The sequence below is a fragment of the Balaenoptera acutorostrata genome, chromosome 6 (assembly GCF_949987535.1).
Source record: "Balaenoptera acutorostrata chromosome 6, mBalAcu1.1, whole genome shotgun sequence".
Lineage (NCBI taxonomy): Eukaryota > Metazoa > Chordata > Mammalia > Artiodactyla > Balaenopteridae > Balaenoptera > Balaenoptera acutorostrata.
Window position 1 is genome coordinate 81541658 of NC_080069.1, and position 12537 is coordinate 81554194.

Consider the following 12537-nt stretch of genomic DNA (forward strand, 5'->3'; position numbering starts at 1 on the left):
TGTTAAAGTCCCCCACTATTATTGTGTTACTGTTGATTTCCCCTTTTGTGGCTGTTAGCATTTGCCTTATGTATTGAGGTGCTCCTACATTGGGTGCATAAATATTTATAATCGTTATATCTTCTTCTTGAATTGATCCCTTGATCATTATGTAGTGCATGGAATATCTTTTTCCACCTCCTCACTTTCAGTCTGTATGTATCCTTAGGTCTGAAGTGGGTCTCTTGTAGACAGCATATGTACGGGTCTTGTTGTATCCATTCAGCCAGTCTGTGTCTTTTGGTTGGAGCATTTAATCCATTTACATTTAAGGTAATTATTGATATGTATGTTCCTATTACCATTTTCTTAATTGTTTTGGGTTTGTTTTTGTAGGTCTTCTCTTATGTTTCCCTCCTAGAGAAGTTTCTTTAGCATTTGCTGGTGGTGCTGAATTCCCTTAGCTTTTGCTTGTCTGTGAAGGTTTTAATTTCTCTGTCAAATCTGAATGAGCTCCTTGCTGGGTAGAGTAATCTTTGTTGTCGATTTTTCCCTTTCATCACTTTAAATATATCCTGCCACTCTCTTCTGGCCTGCAGAGTTTCTACTGAAAACTCAGCTGATAACCTTATGGGGTTTCCCTTGTATGTTATTTGTTGCTTTTCCCTTGCTGCTTTTAATACTTTTCCTTTGAGTTTAATTTTTGTTAGTTTGATTAATATGTCTCAGCATGTTTCTCCTTGGGTTTATTCTGTGTGGGACTCTCTGTGCTTCCTGGACTTGGGTGACTATTTCCTTTCCCATGTTAAGGAAGTTTTCAACTGTAATCTCTTCAAATATTTTCTCAGACCCTTTCTCTTTCTCTTCTTTTTCTGGGACCCCTATAATTTGAATGTTGGGTGTTTAATGTTGTCCCAGAAGTCTCTGAGATTTTCCTCAGTTCTTTTCATTCTTTTTTCTGTATTCTGCTCCTTGGCAGGTATTTCCACCATTCTATCTTTCAGTTCAATTATTCATTCTTCTTCCTTAATTTTTTTGCTGTTGATTCCTTCTAGTGTATTTTTCATTTCATTTACTGTGTTATTCATCACTTTTTAAAATTTAGTTCTTCTAGGTCCTAATTTCTTGTATTTTCTTGATCTGTGCCTCCATTCTATTTCCGAGATTTTGGATCATCTTTACTGTCATTACTCTGAATTCTTTTTCAGGTAGATTGCCTATGTCCTCTTCATTTATTTGTTCCTGTAGGTTTTTACCTTGCTCCTTCATCTGTAACGTATTTCTTTGCTGTCTCATTTTGTTGATCGGTGGGGCTGTGTTCCTCTCTTGCTGGTTGTTTGGCCTGAGGCGTCCAGCACTGGAGTTTGCAGTCAGTTGGGTGGAGCCATGTCTTGGTGCCGAGATGGGAACCTCTGGAAGGGCCGACAGTGATTAATATTCCCTAGGGCTTGAAATTCGCTGTTAGTCCAGTGGCTTGGACTTGGCATTCCCACCACAGGGACTCAGGCCCGACCCATGGCCTGGGAACCAAGACCCCACAAGCCGCGCAGCGTGGCAAAAAAGAAGAAAAGGAGAAAAAAAAAGACAACCCCCCCAAGAAAACAGACAACAAATGAAAAAGATCAGAAGAATAACAAAGATTAAAAAATAAAATAAAATTAGAAAAATAAAAATTATTAGAAAAAATAAAAATTAAACAACAACAACAAAACAAAGCGCAAGAGCAAAAAGAAAAGAGAGAATTTAAAAAAAAAAACTCACTGGTGCCTCTGCTATCAGTGTTCTTGCCCCCACGTGAGCTACATCGAACCCCCACCTCCCCAGGAGGGCCTCCAAGACCTCTAGGTAGGTCTCTGGACCCACTGTATCAGCCCCACCTCTGCATGTTTTCCTTTCACCAGCATCTGCTCCTAAAGCTGGCCTGGAGTACATGAGCCCGTGTAGGCCAGCTGGGGTGCAGGCTTCCATGGGCATGTCCACAGGGGCCGACGTAGCTGGAGGAGGCTTTGTGGCGGGGAGCGGGGGTGTGGTGCTCGGATCCGCCGGGACCCGCTCAACCAGAAGAGGCTTTGGGGGTGCGACACAGCCGGAGGAGGCTCTGTCAGGGGCAGTGGTCCCCCAAAGGTCCCCTCCTATCCCAGCCAATCCCCCCACCATGAGTGGGTTCCCCTGAGTGTGGGAACCTCTCCTCCCCCAACCCAACCCCAGGTCACCAGCCCCATTCCGTCTCCACCCATCCTCCCCCCTCTTCCCTCCCTTGTCCCACCCAGCTGTGCCGAGACCCCTCCTGTACCCCTAAGTGTCTGAGGTCCTCCTCCAGTGTCCAGCAGGTGCTCCGACGCACCCCTGTCATACCTATGAGGAGACGTGAACTCCACATCCTCCTACTCTGCCCTCTTGACTCTGCCCCTCTCCGTAAGAGCTCATTTTTATTCTCTGTTCCTTTTTCATAGCTTCTTGTTCTTGTTTCATGGCTGCAATAGTTTCTCTTATGTCTTTGCCAATAATAGCACTAGTATTTTGTTGTTGCAGTTTTCATCTCTTGGTCTTAATTTCTCCATGTGACAGAATGTTTAATGGATACAGATTCCTCCCATTGCAGTATCCATGCCCCCTTGCAATTGATTTTGCTTCTCTTCCCATTCAGAAGTAGAACCTTACTTCCTCTGGAATCATGGCTGGCCTGGTGACTTTCTCTGACTAATAGAACGTGACAGAAGTGATGTTGTGTATATTCTGGAGCTTAGGCCTTATGAGGCTTTGGAGCTGCTGTGTTCTCTTGGTATGCTGCCATGCATCTGCCAAGTAAGGAATCTTGTCCAGACTAGTAGATGATGAGAGGCACCCCAGCTAGCATCCAGTACCATGTGCAGATGTGAACGAGCTGTATGGAACCCTCCAACCCAGACAGTCCTCCATCTGCATGCAGCTGCCTAGGTGAGCCCAGGTAAAGCCAGAAGGACTGCCCAACCAATTCTAAAAGTAGTGAGAAATAATAAATTGTTGTTGTTTTCAGTCATTAGGAATTGTGGTTGATTATATAGCAATAGTTAACTGATACTCTCCTCTGTTTTTTCTGTTTGTTCTGATCTCTTTTGTGTCATGAGCTTTTCTTGGATATCGGGTAGTTCTCTCTTATCTGAGGACGAAGCCTGGGAGAGATATATGCCTGTCTGCCAATGTTCTGGAAATGAGGACCTGTGACTTAATTCCCTTGTTTTCAGGTTGGTACTCCTGTCCTCAGCTGTGCCTTGTACCCTCCAGGTCAGATACCCTTTGTTTCACATTTTCCAGAGTTTTTCACTGAGGCCAGGAGGGTATTTACTGGGTTATGAAGAATAGGGGTCTGGGAGTCTTAACAGCCTTTTAAGTAGGTTTTCACTCAGTCGTGTTTAACTCCACTTCACGCCACTTCCAGAGGAGTTGTGTTGCCAGTTCTGGAGCCTTCTGAGGAGGGGCGGATGGCTGATGGTGGGAGGTGCGGGGTAGGGGGAGTTGTGCTGTAAGTTGAGTTGCCTCTCAGCTTTCTCCTCTGCCTGCTTCAGGGTCAGCTTTCTGAGATCTCCAAGTCAGTTACCGCTCAGCCCCTCTAGCTTTCAAAAGTTTGGTGCCATTTCCTCAATTCTTTGAGGGGTTTAATCATTTACTATCATTTCATCTTTAAACAGCATGTTCTTTTCGATAGACTCTCTAAAATAGGATAGGCCTTGCTGCAAGTATAGAGAACTGGTGACAGAACCCTTCTCTGACATTCAAAAGGGAGAGAGGATAGATGTTCAATTTTTTTTTTTAATTTATTTTATTTATTTATTTATTTATTTATTTTTGGCTGTGCTGGGTCTTCGGTTCGTGCGAGGGCTTTCTCTAGTTGCGGCAAGTGGGGGCCACTCTTCATCGCGGTGCGTGGGCCTTTCACCATCGCGGCCCCTCCCGCTGCGGGGCACAGACTCCAGACGCGCAGGCTCAGCAGCTGTGGCTCACGGGCCCAGCCGCTCCGTGGCATGTGGGATCTTCCCAGACCAGGGCTCGAACCCGTGTCTCCTGCATTAGCAGGCAGATTCTCAACCACTGCGCCACCAGGGAAGCCCCAATTTTTTTTTTTAAATTTTATTTATTTATTTATGGCTGTGTTGGGTCTTCGTTTCTGTGCGAGGGCTTTCTCTAGTTGCGGCAAGTGGGGGCCACTCTTCATCGCGGTGCGCGGGCCTCTCACTATCATGGCCTCTCTTGTTGTGGAGCACAGGCTCCAGACGCGCAGGCTCAGCAGTTGTGGCTCACGGGCCTAGTTGCTCCATGGCATGTGGGATCTTCCCAGACCAGGGCTCGAACCCGTGTCCCCTGCATTAGCAGGCAGATTCTCAACCCCTGCGCCACCAGGGAAGCCTTCGATGTTCAATTTTTAGCAGAGGAACATGGGCTTCACTTGAGAGAGACTTTCTTTCTTTCAACAAACATAACCAAGCGATTCTCTGTGCTGCATTCTGTGTCTGGCTCTAGGACATGGGGGTCTGAAGAAGGGAGACATGGGCCCTCTTCTCCCTCCTTCACACCATCTGGCTTTAGTTGGTGTAGAAAGTGCCCTTTCCCAAGGGAGCATAGGAAACGTGGTCCAGTTTGGTTATAGAAAGTCCCCTGTTGCCTATGTTTCCTTGGCTGGAGCCCAAGGAAACTCTGGGATGGATTCTGGGAGACAACGGCCTAAACTGTGGAGTTTGGTGCTGAGGTATGGGGACCCCAAGAGCTGTTGCTGGCCAGTCTGGAGAGGCCAGGCATTGTGGGGTCTCAGGAGTTCGTTTTAACACGAGACCTCAGAGAAGCTAGGGAGTTCACCGCAGCGAGTCACAGACAGCAGCCAGGCAGCAGAGACCACCCTTCAGGCCGGACACAGCTGTCAGGAGGCAGAGACCGGGTACCCTTGGATGATGTGAGGCCATGGAGGTGCAGGTGGCAGAAAGAACCCCACCCTGGTTGGCAAGGCCTCTTCCTTGTCATCTTACCTGCTTCCCACTCCTTCCGTTGGCGTGCTTCAGGGTGGCATTTGGGCACCCTGGCTGGAGTCACGATCCTCTGAGATACTTGCATGGCCTTGGCATCAATCATAATAGTGAGTATTTTCCTCCCGTCACAGCCTCTGGGCCACAGAACAGTAGTCCTTGTAGAGTCTGAAATTGAGCCCCGGAGGAGTATTCAGTGAAACTAGAGAGTGACTGACCTTAGACCATGCTTCCTGCTGCACAAGGGCAATAGGTTGTGGACCCTGATTTATCCATCCAGCTATTTTTTTATGCAGGCACACAGATGTGTGCGCATACATGGTGTCTACACGTGTGTGTGTGTGTACTTTTTTTAAAAATAATTTTTATTTTATTTATTTATTTATTTATTATTTTTGGCTGCATTGGATCTTCGTTTTTGCGCGCGGGCTTTCTCTAGTTGCGGCGAGTGGGGGCTGCTCCTCGTTGCGGTGCATGGGCTTCCCACTGCAGTGGCTTCTCTCGTTGTAGAGAACAGGCTCTAGGCGTGCAGGCTTCAGTAGTTGTGGCATGTGGGCTCTAGAGCTCAGGCTCAGTAGTTGTGGCGCATGGGCTTAGTTGCTCCACGGCATGTGGGATCTTCCCGGCCCAGGGCTCGAACCTGTGTCCTCTGCATTGGCAGGCGGATTCTTAACCGCTGCACCACCAGGGAAGGCCGGTGTGTACTTTTTTAAGAAAGAATATTTCCACTACTTAAAAAATGGTACAATAGGCAATTGGTAGAGAGAATTATTCTTATCTATAGTACTTTTATTTGGACTTAAACCAGAATTACTTTGGTGGAAATTGTTGAAGAAAAGAATTTACCTTTTTAACTTCTCCTTTGTTTTATTATAGTTGACAGTTATATCTGTCAGCTTTAACCTTAACAAAGGTTAACAAAGCTAAGCAGTGCAGAGCCCTTCCTATCTCTCTTTTTTTTTTTTTTTAATTTATTTTTTTGGCTGCGTTGGGTTTTCGTTGCTGTGTGTGGGCTTTCTCTAGTTGCAGTGAGCGGGGGCTACTCTTCATTGCGGTGTGTGGGCTTCTCATTGCGGTGGCTTCTCTTGTTGCGAAGCACAGGCTCTGGGCACGGGGGCTTCAGTAGTTGTGGCTCGCGGGCTGTAGAGCTCAGGCTCAGTAGTTGTGGCTCATGGGCTTAGTTGCTCTGTGGCATGTGTGATCTTCCCGGACCAGGGATTGAACCTGTGTCCCTTGCATTGGCAGGCAGATTCTTAACCACTGCACCAACAGGGAAGTCCCTTTTTTACTTTTTTAAATTTAATTTTTAATTCAAGTATAGTTGATGTGGTGCGATGTTATATAAGTCACAGGTATACAATATAGTGATTCACAATTTTTAAAGGTTATGCTCCGTTTATAGTTATTATAAAATATTGACTATATTCCCTGTGTTGTACAATGTATCCTTGTAGCTTACTTTTTATATAATAGTTTGTACCTCTTAATCCCTACCCCTATAATGCCTCTCCACTCATCCCTCTCCCCACTGGTAACCACTAGTTTGTTGTCTCTATCTGTGAGTTTGTTTCTTTTTTGTTATATTCACTAGTTTGTTGTATTTTTTATTTATTTTTTAAATTAATTTTTATTGGAGTATAGTTGCTTTACAGTGTTGTGTTAGTTTCTACTGTATAGCAAAGTGAATCAGCTATACGTATACATATATCCCCTCATTGTTGGATTTCCTTCCCATTTAGGTCACCATACAGCATCGAGTAGAGTTCCCTGTGCTAATTAGTAGGTTCTCATTAGTTATTTATATACATAGTATCAATAGTGTATATATGTCAATTCCAATCTCCCAATTCCTCCCACCCCCTGTTGTATTTTTTAGATTCCACATGTAAGTGATATCATACAGTATTTGTCTTTCTTTGTCTGACTTATTTCACTTAGCATAATGCCCTCCAAGTCCATCCATGTTGTTGCTGATGGCAGGATTTCATTCTTTTTTATGGCTGAGTAGTACACCCCCCCCCCCATCTTCATCCATTCTTCTGTTGATGGACACTATCTCTTTGTCTAGAAGTCTCAGGTGTAATTAGAGGCTGAACAAGAAAATCCTGATTGTTCTTAGAGGTGTGTACGTATGTATGTGAATAGTCATGTAAATATGGTAAATCCTTTTCCTTCCAAATTCTGAATATGTTATGTCATATTAATTTATAATAAAATATATATTATTCCCCCTCCCTCCCTCCCTCTTCCTGCTTTGCTTTTCTATTATTAAAAAAGAAATTAAGGAGAAGATAGCCTGAGCCACATGTAGCTCATTTCTTTAAACATTTTTTTTCATTTTCTTCTTTATATGGTGATAGTTTTCTAAATTAAAGAGTAAGTATGTGATTGAGATGAATATCATCATTTTGGAATTGGTTCATTTTAAAATACAGAGGCAAAAAGAAACGAAATCAAGTTAGTTGTAGTGAGGTGGATGGACCAAGAGTCTGTCATACAGAGTGAAGTAAGTCAGAATGAGAAAAACAAATACCGTATGCTAATGCATATATATGGAATCTAAAAAAAAATGGTTCTGATGAACCTAGGGGCAGGACAGGAATAAAGACACAGACGTAGAGAATGGACTTGAAGACACGGGGTCGGCGGGGGGGAAGGCTAAGCTGGAACGAAGTGAGAGAGTGGCATGGACGTATATACACTCCCAAATGTAAAATAGATAGCTCGTTGGAAGCAGCCTCATAGCACAGGGAGATCAGCTCGGTGCTTTGTGACCACCTAGAGGAGTGGGATAGGGAGGGTAGGAGGGAGGTGCAAGAGGGAGGGGATATGGGGATATATGTATACATATAGCTCATTCACTTTGTTATACAGCAGAAAGTAACACAACATTGTAAAGCAATTACACTCCAATAAAGATGTAAAAATAAATAAATAAATAAAATACAGAGGCACGTGCTAGTCATACCTAGTAGATTTTAATTTTGAAATGCTGCTATAGCACTTATTTTTTTACGTTGTAAGGTCTTCTGATGTTTCTTACTTATTTGATGATCAGTGGTTTTTGGACTTCTCTTACGTGCATCTCCTCATCTATTTATCACTGCAAACAAGCCTGCATGAGTTGTACTCTTTACCTCTACTGTATGTTTTTGATCAGATCCTTACCATTTGAGCTGTTGAATACAAAGAGCACTTGGTGGAAGAATAAAATGAGAAAGAGGCCTTTTGCTTGGAACAGCAATGTAATTCTAAACACCCCCTATGGCCAGTTATGTGCTGCTGGTCAAAGTACACAACCCCTGTGTTTCAACACCCATCTCTCCCATTGCTCTGTGCTCCTACTATAGTGTTATTGAATCTCGTGGAAAACAGTGTTTAAGTTATTAATACTGATGCTCTTCCAAGCTAAGCCACGGATTACACTATGATTGATTTTGTCATCATCTCATGATTCTGATTTCTTTCGAGTCAATAATAATTATTTCCTCAACCCCCTTCATTTGCTTTTCTTCAATGTAGTTATTACAGATTCACCCCAAACTCTGCCAGTTGCTTACATTGGCTTTCAATATGCTTATTCCCATCAGTTATTCCATCCATTTCATCTTCTTGAAGACATCTCTTCCAGGGCCTTCTGACCCACTTCCATCTTCTATATTTGTCTGTGGCCTATTACACACACAGCCTGGGGTGTTCCTTTACTGTCCTGCTGGTATTTCCTTTCCTTCCTTCTGGTATTGTGATACAGTTTCTGATTCTAATGTTTTCCTCTTTCTTGGTTTATACTTTAGTTTTGATGGAGCTCATCCTCCAGTAGCTTCCTGAAAAAGGATGCATAATGGTAAATATTTTGAAGCCTTGCCTTTCTTAATATGTAAAATGTTTTTATTTTACCCTTAATTTACTTAGTAGTTCATCTGATTCTAAGGATTCTCCTCTGGAATTCAGTTTCTTTTAGTACTTTGGAGGCATAGCTCCATTATCATCTGGCTTCTTTGGTTAGTTTTTATGAGGTATGAAGACATTTTGCTTCTGAATCTTTTTCACGTGGATTATTACACCATCCACCCCCCACCCCCCGAAACCTACATGATACTCTTTTTACCAGTGTTCTGACATTTCATGATTAGTATGTATGTCTTGGTGTGGGTCTGTTTTCACCCATCATGTTGGTATTCCAAAGGACTTTTCAATCTGGAAACCATCCCTTTGTTTTGAGGTACAGTCTTGAATTATTTAATTTATTTAATTATTTACTTCCATTTTTTCTGTTTTCTCTTTTTGGAGGTACAATTTGGATGGTGGATCTCCTGGTTTGGTTCTCTAAAGTACTATATTTTTTTCTCTAATTTTCCATCAGTTAGTTTGCCTATTTGCTTAACCTCCCGAGAGTTTTTCTCAACTTTATTTTCCAATGCTTCTATTGAGTTTTTCAGTTTTTGCTGTCATGTTAAGTTTTAAGAGCTGTTTATTTGCCAGGTGTTCTGTTTATGTGGTTTTTTGTTTGTTCTAATCATTGCTGTGAGGCAAACCACCCCAAACATAGTAACATAAAACATTGCTGTTTTATTTTTTGCTCACACATTCTGTGGGTCAGGAATTCAGTTAAGACTTGAGTGACTAGGGGCTGGAGTCATCTTGGCTTCTTCACTCACATGGCTGGCACCTGGGCTGGGATGAATTGAAGACTGGGTTCAGCTGGGACTGTTGACTTGGGTACCAATGTGTGGCCTCTCTGTGCGGCTTCTTGCAACATGAGAAGTGAACTTTCCCTCTGACGGGGAGCTTCTGGAGAGCACATTTTCCAAGACAACCAGGTAGAAGCTACGTGGTTTTATATGACCTAATCTTGGTGGTCACGTAGTATCACTTCTGCCAAACTCCACTGGTCAGTGTAAACGTAAGGTTGTCCAAATTCAAGGGGAAGGGAGTTTTGACCACTTCTTGATTGAAGGGTGGGAAGATCACATATCAGAAGAGCATATGGTCTGGTAGTATTTTTTTTGCCTGTTTTTAGATAATACAGTCTGTCTTGTATATTGATTAATTGTATACAATATCTTTTTTTACCTCTCTGAGGATATTATTAGTAGTTTTCTTTTCCCTGTGCATAGTCTGTCTCCTTGAACATTTGGGGGGCATTCCCAATGTAAGCAGCATGATTAAGTCTTTTTCGCTTGTCCTGATTGGATTCCCTAGACAGTAAACTCCTGCATTGGCTTGGCTGCCAAAGTTCTGGGAGCTGATAGCTGGAAATAGAGAAGGAGATGAGATCTCGATATTTATTGTCCTTGGGTTCACTTAGTCTGACTGTCTTCTCTTTCAGGAAAGGCATCAGTGTTCCAGTGCAGGACCTTTTCCAGGACACTCACGATGACAGTTGCCAAGTCCTGTAGTAGGTCCTGGGTGAGGAAGCCTTGGTATGTATTTGGGACTTTTATTTTTCTTGCTATCTCAGAATTCATGAGCTTTGGTTATTTAGAGTGGTTCTTACTGTTCAGTCATTGGCCTCATTGACTGTTCCCACTCCACATCCTTCAAGAAATCTATGTGATTTGTGAAATCTGAAGGTGAAGGAACACTGGACCCAGCAGTATGAACCTCTGCCTTATTTTTGTTATTTATTTTTTAATTGTATTATTTATTATTATTTTATTTTATAAATTTATTTATTTATTTTTGGCTGCATTGGGTCTTCATTGCTGGGCACGGGCTTTCTCTAGTTGCGGCGAGCAGGGGCTACTCTTTGTTGCGGGGTGCTGGCTTCTCATTGCTGTGGCTTCTCTTGTTGTGGAGCACAGGCTCTAGGCGCGCGGGCTTCAGTAATTGTGGCACACAGGCTCAGTAGTTGTGGTGCATGGGCTTAGTTGCTCTGCCGTATGTGGGATCTTTCCGCACCAGGGCTTGAACCTATATCCCCTGAATTGGCAGGAGGATTTTTAACCACTGCACCACCAGGGAAGTCCCTGTTATTTGTTTTTTAATATTTTCAATATTCTTTGTGTGTGCTTAAACTAAGTAATGTTTGATGACTGAAGTTCCATTGAAATAATATAGTATGTGGACATTTATGCCTCCCTTTAAACTTTTCCACATAGAAATCCCTTTCTTAATGAAATCTTATTTTCCCTTCACCTTCTCCTAACTCTTAGCCAAGTTTTGCTTAAGGGAATGTTCTATATCTTTAAGTTAGGCTAGTTAAATACTTTGAATGATACATCATTGGAAGAAATGTATCTTCTCTATTCTCCATGGTGATAAATACACAAAAACAAAAACATTATTAATGAAATAGACTTGTTTTCTCACACGCTTACCTACTTTACAGAAACTTATCCATTGTGTTAAAACCTGAGACTAGTGATTTTACATTTTAAAAAGCATTTTTCAAAGCATGATGGATATTTAGGATGTGGATGAGAATGGTAAAGACAAGCCTTTTTTGAGGTGAGATCTAAGTTTCTGGTCGGTTTCTTGAGGTGGGATCCAAGTGTTTGGTTGGGAACTTGTATTTTCTGTATGAATTTTGGGGTGACTATGAACTCACATTCTTTAAAAAAATCTGTTTAGGATAGTTCTTCTACTTCTTGTTTAAAAAACTCCACATGGGCTTCCCTGGTGGTGCAGTGGTTAAGAATCCGCCTGCCAAAGCAGGGCACACGGGCTCGAGCCCTGGTTCAGGAAGATCCCACATGCTGTGGAGCAACTAAGCCTGTGCTCCACAACTACTGAGCCCTCAGGCCACAACTACTGAAGCCCACGTGCCTAGAGCCCATGCTCTGCAACAAGAGAAGCCACTGCAATGAGAAGCCAGTGCACCACAATGAAGAATAGCCCCCGCTCGCCACAACTAGAGAAAAGCCCATGTGCAGCAACAAAGACCCAACATGGCCAAAAATAAAAATAAATAAAATAAATTAAACAAAGAAAAACTCCACAGGTGCTAGTCTTTTGTTTTTTGGTTGAGTTGTAAGAGTTCTTTATATATTCTGGATATTTATCAAATAAATGATTTGAAAACATTTTCTTTTATCCTGTGGGTTGTGTTTTTACTTTTTTGATGGTGTTCTTTGAACCACAAAAGTTTTAAATTTTGATGGTTTAGTTAATCAATTTTTTTTTTCTTTTATTGCTTGGGCTTTTGGTGTCATATAAGAATCCATTGCCAAATTCCAGGTCATGCAGATTTACCCCTGTTTCCTTTTTAGTTTTATAGTTTTAGCTCTTGTATTTAGATATTTTATCCATTTTTTGGGCATATGCTATTTTGTATATGCTGTGAGATAGGGACACAACCTCATTCTTTTGGATGTGGATATCCAGTTGTACCAACACCATTTCCTTAAAACACTGTTCTTTCCTCATTGAATTCTCTTGGTACCCATATCAAAAATCAGTTGACTGTAAGTGTAAGAGTTTATTTCTTGGATTCTATTCCATTGTTCTGTATGTCTTCTTGTACCAGTACCATACCATTTCTCTTACCATAGCATTTATAGTAAATTTTGGAATTGGGAAATGTGAGTCTTCCAACTATGGTCTTTTTCAAGACTGTTTTGTC

At 42.3% G+C, this 12537-nt stretch overlaps 1 protein-coding gene across 8 annotated transcripts in view; it reads left to right on the plus strand.

Annotated features, from left to right (window-relative positions):
• The window catches only part of GCNT1 (glucosaminyl (N-acetyl) transferase 1), a 228461-nt gene that overhangs the window by 47434 nt on the left and 168490 nt on the right, over positions 1-12537 (plus strand). For all 8 annotated transcript variants that reach the window (XR_009008731.1, XR_009008729.1, XR_009008730.1 and 5 more), the window contains one exon: positions 10303-10396. The gene's annotated coding sequence lies outside the window, so the exon portion shown is untranslated. The remainder of the gene's footprint in view (positions 1-10302; positions 10397-12537) is intronic.